Consider the following 9,833-nt stretch of genomic DNA (forward strand, 5'->3'; position numbering starts at 1 on the left):
TTTTAAAGAAAGAAAGAAGCTATCAAACATAAAAAAAAGCATCACTTACTCTCTTGAAGACGACGCTTGAAGTGGAGCGGACAGTGAAAATTCAGCAACGGCCGGCACTCGCAACTCTCCAACAACCCACCCTCATCTACAAAAGAAAAATACCATTTCAATTTCAAATTGCTTAGAGAAAGCGCAGAGATTAAAGAGCGTACGAAATATATTCCATTCTTACCCTGTAGAGAAGGAGTGCCTCCGCATAAGCTGAATTTTCAGTGTCCACACTTCGATTTCTTCTTCTTCTGGTACAGCGAGCCAAAGGATCCTTCCAATCGCCTCGTGCTTCTTTCAGTACATCCTCAGAGTTTTCTTCCGTCTCCTGGATTCTACCCTTCTCTAGAAAAGAAGAATAATGAAGAGTCCAAGGATCGACATTTTAAAGAAAGAAAGAAGCTATCAAACATAAAAAAAAGCATCACTTACTCTCTTGAAGACGACGCTTGAAGTGGAGCGGACAGTGAAAATTCAGCAACGGCCGGTACTCGCAACTCTCCAACAACCCACACTCATCTACAAAAGAAATAAACCATTTCAATTTCAAATTGCTTAGAGAAAGCGCAGAGATTAAATAGCGTACGAAATATATTCCATTCTTACCCTGTAGAGAAGGAGTGCCTCCGCATAAGCTGAATTTTCAGTGTCCACACTTCGATTTCTTCTTCTTCTGGTACAGCGAGCCAAAGGATCCTTCCAATCGCCTCGTGCTTCTTTCAGTACATCCTCAGAGTTTTCTTCCGTCTCCTGGATTCTACCCTTCTCTAGAAAAGAAGAATAATGAAGAGTCCAAGGATCGACATTTTAAAGAAAGAAAGAAGCTATCAAACATAAAAAAAAGCATCACTTACTCTCTTGAAGACGACGCTTGAAGTGGAGCGGACAGTGAAAATTCAGCAACGGCCTGCACTCGCAACTCTCCAACAACCCACCCTCATCTACAAAAGAAATAAACCATTTCAATTTCAAATTGCTTAGAGAAAGCGCAGAGATTAAATAGCGTACGAAATATATTCCATTCTTACCCTGTAGAGAAGGAGTGCCTCCGCATAAGCTGAATTTTCAGTGTCCACACTTCGATTTCTTCTTCTTCTTCTGGTACAGCGAGCCAAAGGATCCTTCCAATCGCCTCGTGCTTCTTTCAGTACATCCTCAGAGTTTTCTTCCGTCTCCTGGATTCTACCCTTCTCTAGAAAAGAAGAATAATGAAGAGTCCAAGGATCGACATTTTAAAGAAAGAAAGAAGCTATCAAACATAAAAAAAGCATCACTTACTCTCTTGAAGACGACGCTTGAAGTGGAGCGGACAGTGAAAATTCAGCAACGGCCGGCACTCGCAACTCTCCAACAACCCACCCTCATCTACAAAAGAAATAAACCATTTCAATTTCAAATTGCTTAGAGAAAGCGCATAGATTAAATAGCGTACGAAATATATTCCATTCTTACCCTGTAGAGAAGGAGTGCCTCCGCATCAGCTGAATTTTCAGTGTCCACACTTCGATTTCTTCTTCTTCTGGTACAGCGAGCCAAAGGATCCTTCCAATCGCCTCGTGCTTCTTTCAGTACATCCTCAGAGTTTTCTTCCGTCTCCTGGATTCTACCCTTCTCTAGAAAAGAAGAATAATGAAGAGTCCAAGGATCGACATTTTAAAGAAAGAAAGAAGCTATCAAACATAAAAAAAAGCATCACTTACTCTCTTGAAGACGACGCTTGAAGTGGAGCGGACAGTGAAAATTCAGCAACGGCCTGCACTCGCAACTCTCCAACAACCCACCCTCATCTACAAAAGAAATAAACCATTTCAATTTCAAATTGCTTAGAGAAAGCGCAGAGATTAAATAGCGTACGAAATATATTCCATTCTTACCCTGTAGAGAAGGAGTGCCTCCGCATCAGCTGAATTTTCAGTGTCCACACTTCGATTTCTTCTTCTTCTTCTGGTGCAGCGAGCCAAAGGATCCTTCCAATCGTCTCGTGCTTCTTTCAGTACATCCTCAGAGTTTTCTTCCGTCTCCTGGATTCTACCCTTCTCTAGAAAAGAAGAATAATGAAGAGTCCAAGGATCGACATTTTAAAGAAAGAAAGAAGCTATCAAACATAAAAAAAAGCATCACTTACTCTCTTGAAGACGACGCTTGAAGTGGAGCGGACAGTGAAAATTCAGCAACGGCCGGCACTCGCAACTCTCCAACAACCAACCCTCATCTACAAAAGAAATAAACCGTTTCAATTTCAAATTGCTTAGAGAAAGCGCAGAGATTAAATAGCGTACGAAATATATTCCATTCTTACCCTGTAGAGAAGGAGTATCTCCGCATAAGCTGAATTTTCAGTGTCCACACTTCGATTTCTTCTTCTTCTGGTACAGCGAGCCAAAGGATCCTTCCAATCGCCTCGTGCTTCTTTCAGTACATCCTCAGAGTTTTCTTCCGTCTCCTGGATTCTACCCTTCTCTAGAAAAGAAGAATAATGAAGAGTCCAAGGATCGACATTTTAAAGAAAGAAAGAAGCTATCAAACAAAAAAACGCATCACTTACTCTCTTGAAGACGACGCTTGAAAGGAGCGGACAGTGAAAATTCAGCAACGGCCGGCACTCGCAACTCTCCAACAACCCACCCTCATCTACAAAAGAAATAAACCATTTCTATTTCAAATTGCTTACAGAAAGCGCAGAGATTAAATAGCGTACGAAATATATTCCATTCTTACCCTGTAGAGAAGGAGTGCCTCCGCATAAGCTGAATTTTCAGTGTCCACACTTCGATTTCTTCTTCTTCTGGTACAGCGAGCCAAAGGATCCTTCCAATCGCCTCGTGCTTCTTTCAGTACATCCTCAGAGTTTTCTTCCGTCTCCTGGATTCTACCCTTCTCTAGAAAAGAAGAATAATGAAGAGTCCAAGGATCGACATTTTAAAGAAAGAAAGAAGCAATCAAACATAAAAAAAGCATCACTTACTCTCTTGAAGACGACGCTTGAAGTGGAGCGGACAGTGAAAATTCAGCAACGGCCGGCACTCGCAACTCTCCAACAACCCACCCTCATCTACAAAAGAAATAAACCATTTCAATTTCAAATTGCTTAGAGAAAGCGCAGAGATTAAATAGCGTACGAAATATATTCCATTCTTACCCTGTAGAGAAGGAGTGCCTCCGCATCAGCTGAATTTTCAGTGTCCACACTTCGATTTCTTCTTCTTCTTCTGGTACAGCGAGCCAAAGGATCCTTCCAATCGCCTCGTGCTTCTTTCAGTACATCCTCAGAGTTTTCTTCCGTCTCCTGGATTCTACCCTTCTCTAGAAAAGAATAATGAAGAGTCCAAGGATCGACATTTTAAAGAAAGAAAGAAGCTATCAAACATAAAAAAAAGCATCACTTACTCTCTTGAAGACGACGCTTGAAGTGGAGCGGACAGTGAAAATTCAGCAACGGCCGGCACTCGCAACTCTCCAACAACCCACCCTCATCTACAAAAGAAATAAACCATTTCAATTTCAAATTGCTTAGAGAAAGCGCAGATATTAAATAGCGTACGAAATATATTCCATTCTTACCCTGTAGAGAAGGAGTGTCTCCGCATAAGCTGAATTTTCAGTGTCCACACTTCGATTTCTTCTTCTTCTGGTACAGCGAGCCAAAGGATCCTTCCAATCGCCTCGTGCTTCTTTCAGTACATCCTCAGAGTTTTCTTCCGTCTCCTGGATTCTACCCTTCTCTAGAAAAGAAGAATAATGAAGAGTCCAAGGATCGACATTTTAAAGAAAGAAAGAAGCTATCAAACATAAAAAAAAGCATCACTTACTCTCTTGAAGACGACGCTTGAAGTGGAGCGGACAGTGAAAATTCAGCAACGGCCGGCACTCGCAACTCTCCAACAACCCACCCTCATCTACAAAAGAAATAAACCATTTCAATTTCAAATTGCTTAGAGAAAGCGCAGAGATTAAATAGCGTACGAAATATATTCCATTCTTACCCTGTAGAGAAGGAGTGCCTCCGCATAAGCTGAATTTTCAGTGTCCACACTTCGATTTCTTCTTCTTCTGGTACAGCGAGCCAAAGGATCCTTCCAATCGCCTCGTGCTTCTTTCAGTACATCCTCAGAGTTTTCTTCCGTCTCCTGGATTCTACCCTTCTCTAGAAAAGAAGAATAATGAAGAGTCCAAGGATCGACATTTTAAAGAAAGAAAGAAGCTATCAAACATAAAAAAAAGCATCACTTACTCTCTTGAAGACGACGCTTGAAGTGGAGCGGACAGTGAAAATTCAGCAACGGCCGACACTCGCAACTCTCCAACAACCCACCCTCATCTACAAAAGAAATAAACCATTTCAATTTCAAATTGCTTAGAGAAAGCGCAGAGATTAAATAGCGTACGAAATATATTCCATTCTTACCCTGTAGAGAAGGAGTGCCTCCGCATAAGCTGAATTTTTAGTGTCCACACTTCGATTTCTTCTTCTTCTTCTGGTACAGCGAGCCAAAGGATCCTTCCAATCGCCTCGTGCTTCTTTCAGTACATCCTCCGAGTTTTCTTCCGTCTCCTGGATTCTACCCTTCTCTAGAAAAGAAGAATAATGAAGAGTCCAAGGATCGACATTTTAAAGAAAGAAAGAAGCTATCAAACATAAAAAAAAGCATCACTTACTCTCTTGAAGACGACGCTTGAAGTGGAGCGGACAGTGAAAATTCAGCAACGGCCGGCACTCGCAACTCTCCAACAACCCACCCTCATCTACAAAAGAAATAAACCATTTCAATTTCAAATTGCTTAGAGAAAGCGCAGAGATTAAATAGCGTACGAAATATATTCCATTCTTACCCTGTAGAGAAGGAGTGCCTCCGCATAAGCTGAATTTTCAGTGTCCACACTTCGATTTCTTCTTCTTCTGGTACAGCGAGCCAAAGGATCCTTCCAATCGCCTCGTGCTTCTTTCAGTACATCCTCAGAGTTTTCTTCCGTCTCCTGGATTCTACCCTTCTCTAGAAAAGAAGAATAATGAAGAGTCCAAGGATCGACATTTTAAAGAAAGAAAGAAGCTATCAAACATAAAAAAAGCATCACTTACTCTCTTGAAGACGACGCTTGAAGTGGAGCGGACAGTGAAAGTTCAGCAACGGCCGGCACTCGCAACTCTCCAACAACCCACCCTCATCTACAAAAGAAATAAACCATTTCAATTTCAAATTGCTTAGAGAAAGCGCAGAGATTAAATAGCGTACGAAATATATTCCATTCTTACCCTGTAGAGAAGGAGTGCCTCCGCATAAGCTGAATTTTCAGTGTCCACACTTCGATTTCTTCTTCTGGTACAGCGAGTCAAAGGATCCTTCCAATCGCCTCGTGCTTCTTTCAGTACATCCTCAGAGTTTTCTTCCGTCTCCTGGATTCTACCCTTCTCTAGAAAAGAAGAATAATCAAGAGTCCAAGGATCGACATTTTAAAGAAAGAAAGAAGCTATCAAACATAAAAAAAAGCATCACTTACTCTCTTGAAGACGACGCTTGAAGTGGAGCGGACAGTGAAAATTCAGCAACGGCCGGCACTCGCAACTCTCCAACAACCCACCCTCATCTACAAAAGAAAAATACCATTTCAATTTCAAATTGCTTAGAGAAAGCGCAGAGATTAAAGAGCGTACGAAATATATTCCATTCTTACCCTGTAGAGAAGGAGTGCCTCCGCATAAGCTGAATTTTCAGTGTCCACACTTCGATTTCTTCTTCTTCTGGTACAGCGAGCCAAAGGATCCTTCCAATCGCCTCGTGCTTCTTTCAGTACATCCTCAGAGTTTTCTTCCGTCTCCTGGATTCTACCCTTCTCTAGAAAAGAAGAATAATGAAGAGTCCAAGGATCGACATTTTAAAGAAAGAAAGAAGCTATCAAACATAAAAAAAAGCATCACTTACTCTCTTGAAGACGACGCTTGAAGTGGAGCGGACAGTGAAAATTCAGCAACGGCCGGTACTCGCAACTCTCCAACAACCCACACTCATCTACAAAAGAAATAAACCATTTCAATTTCAAATTGCTTAGAGAAAGCGCAGAGATTAAATAGCGTACGAAATATATTCCATTCTTACCCTGTAGAGAAGGAGTGCCTCCGCATAAGCTGAATTTTCAGTGTCCACACTTCGATTTCTTCTTCTTCTGGTACAGCGAGCCAAAGGATCCTTCCAATCGCCTCGTGCTTCTTTCAGTACATCCTCAGAGTTTTCTTCCGTCTCCTGGATTCTACCCTTCTCTAGAAAAGAAGAATAATGAAGAGTCCAAGGATCGACATTTTAAAGAAAGAAAGAAGCTATCAAACATAAAAAAAAGCATCACTTACTCTCTTGAAGACGACGCTTGAAGTGGAGCGGACAGTGAAAATTCAGCAACGGCCTGCACTCGCAACTCTCCAACAACCCACCCTCATCTACAAAAGAAATAAACCATTTCAATTTCAAATTGCTTAGAGAAAGCGCAGAGATTAAATAGCGTACGAAATATATTCCATTCTTACCCTGTAGAGAAGGAGTGCCTCCGCATAAGCTGAATTTTCAGTGTCCACACTTCGATTTCTTCTTCTTCTTCTGGTACAGCGAGCCAAAGGATCCTTCCAATCGCCTCGTGCTTCTTTCAGTACATCCTCAGAGTTTTCTTCCGTCTCCTGGATTCTACCCTTCTCTAGAAAAGAAGAATAATGAAGAGTCCAAGGATCGACATTTTAAAGAAAGAAAGAAGCTATCAAACATAAAAAAAGCATCACTTACTCTCTTGAAGACGACGCTTGAAGTGGAGCGGACAGTGAAAATTCAGCAACGGCCGGCACTCGCAACTCTCCAACAACCCACCCTCATCTACAAAAGAAATAAACCATTTCAATTTCAAATTGCTTAGAGAAAGCGCATAGATTAAATAGCGTACGAAATATATTCCATTCTTACCCTGTAGAGAAGGAGTGCCTCCGCATCAGCTGAATTTTCAGTGTCCACACTTCGATTTCTTCTTCTTCTGGTACAGCGAGCCAAAGGATCCTTCCAATCGCCTCGTGCTTCTTTCAGTACATCCTCAGAGTTTTCTTCCGTCTCCTGGATTCTACCCTTCTCTAGAAAAGAAGAATAATGAAGAGTCCAAGGATCGACATTTTAAAGAAAGAAAGAAGCTATCAAACATAAAAAAAAGCATCACTTACTCTCTTGAAGACGACGCTTGAAGTGGAGCGGACAGTGAAAATTCAGCAACGGCCTGCACTCGCAACTCTCCAACAACCCACCCTCATCTACAAAAGAAATAAACCATTTCAATTTCAAATTGCTTAGAGAAAGCGCAGAGATTAAATAGCGTACGAAATATATTCCATTCTTACCCTGTAGAGAAGGAGTGCCTCCGCATCAGCTGAATTTTCAGTGTCCACACTTCGATTTCTTCTTCTTCTTCTGGTGCAGCGAGCCAAAGGATCCTTCCAATCGTCTCGTGCTTCTTTCAGTACATCCTCAGAGTTTTCTTCCGTCTCCTGGATTCTACCCTTCTCTAGAAAAGAAGAATAATGAAGAGTCCAAGGATCGACATTTTAAAGAAAGAAAGAAGCTATCAAACATAAAAAAAAGCATCACTTACTCTCTTGAAGACGACGCTTGAAGTGGAGCGGACAGTGAAAATTCAGCAACGGCCGGCACTCGCAACTCTCCAACAACCAACCCTCATCTACAAAAGAAATAAACCGTTTCAATTTCAAATTGCTTAGAGAAAGCGCAGAGATTAAATAGCGTACGAAATATATTCCATTCTTACCCTGTAGAGAAGGAGTATCTCCGCATAAGCTGAATTTTCAGTGTCCACACTTCGATTTCTTCTTCTTCTGGTACAGCGAGCCAAAGGATCCTTCCAATCGCCTCGTGCTTCTTTCAGTACATCCTCAGAGTTTTCTTCCGTCTCCTGGATTCTACCCTTCTCTAGAAAAGAAGAATAATGAAGAGTCCAAGGATCGACATTTTAAAGAAAGAAAGAAGCTATCAAACAAAAAAACGCATCACTTACTCTCTTGAAGACGACGCTTGAAAGGAGCGGACAGTGAAAATTCAGCAACGGCCGGCACTCGCAACTCTCCAACAACCCACCCTCATCTACAAAAGAAATAAACCATTTCTATTTCAAATTGCTTACAGAAAGCGCAGAGATTAAATAGCGTACGAAATATATTCCATTCTTACCCTGTAGAGAAGGAGTGCCTCCGCATAAGCTGAATTTTCAGTGTCCACACTTCGATTTCTTCTTCTTCTGGTACAGCGAGCCAAAGGATCCTTCCAATCGCCTCGTGCTTCTTTCAGTACATCCTCAGAGTTTTCTTCCGTCTCCTGGATTCTACCCTTCTCTAGAAAAGAAGAATAATGAAGAGTCCAAGGATCGACATTTTAAAGAAAGAAAGAAGCAATCAAACATAAAAAAAGCATCACTTACTCTCTTGAAGACGACGCTTGAAGTGGAGCGGACAGTGAAAATTCAGCAACGGCCGGCACTCGCAACTCTCCAACAACCCACCCTCATCTACAAAAGAAATAAACCATTTCAATTTCAAATTGCTTAGAGAAAGCGCAGAGATTAAATAGCGTACGAAATATATTCCATTCTTACCCTGTAGAGAAGGAGTGCCTCCGCATCAGCTGAATTTTCAGTGTCCACACTTCGATTTCTTCTTCTTCTTCTGGTACAGCGAGCCAAAGGATCCTTCCAATCGCCTCGTGCTTCTTTCAGTACATCCTCAGAGTTTTCTTCCGTCTCCTGGATTCTACCCTTCTCTAGAAAAGAATAATGAAGAGTCCAAGGATCGACATTTTAAAGAAAGAAAGAAGCTATCAAACATAAAAAAAAGCATCACTTACTCTCTTGAAGACGACGCTTGAAGTGGAGCGGACAGTGAAAATTCAGCAACGGCCGGCACTCGCAACTCTCCAACAACCCACCCTCATCTACAAAAGAAATAAACCATTTCAATTTCAAATTGCTTAGAGAAAGCGCAGATATTAAATAGCGTACGAAATATATTCCATTCTTACCCTGTAGAGAAGGAGTGTCTCCGCATAAGCTGAATTTTCAGTGTCCACACTTCGATTTCTTCTTCTTCTGGTACAGCGAGCCAAAGGATCCTTCCAATCGCCTCGTGCTTCTTTCAGTACATCCTCAGAGTTTTCTTCCGTCTCCTGGATTCTACCCTTCTCTAGAAAAGAAGAATAATGAAGAGTCCAAGGATCGACATTTTAAAGAAAGAAAGAAGCTATCAAACATAAAAAAAAGCATCACTTACTCTCTTGAAGACGACGCTTGAAGTGGAGCGGACAGTGAAAATTCAGCAACGGCCGGCACTCGCAACTCTCCAACAACCCACCCTCATCTACAAAAGAAATAAACCATTTCAATTTCAAATTGCTTAGAGAAAGCGCAGAGATTAAATAGCGTACGAAATATATTCCATTCTTACCCTGTAGAGAAGGAGTGCCTCCGCATAAGCTGAATTTTCAGTGTCCACACTTCGATTTCTTCTTCTTCTGGTACAGCGAGCCAAAGGATCCTTCCAATCGCCTCGTGCTTCTTTCAGTACATCCTCAGAGTTTTCTTCCGTCTCCTGGATTCTACCCTTCTCTAGAAAAGAAGAATAATGAAGAGTCCAAGGATCGACATTTTAAAGAAAGAAAGAAGCTATCAAACATAAAAAAAAGCATCACTTACTCTCTTGAAGACGACGCTTGAAGTGGAGCGGACAGTGAAAATTCAGCAACGGCCGACACTCGCAACTCTCCAACAAC

This window comes from Argiope bruennichi, chromosome 7 (assembly GCF_947563725.1).
Source record: "Argiope bruennichi chromosome 7, qqArgBrue1.1, whole genome shotgun sequence".
Taxonomy (NCBI): Eukaryota; Metazoa; Arthropoda; class Arachnida; order Araneae; family Araneidae; genus Argiope; species Argiope bruennichi.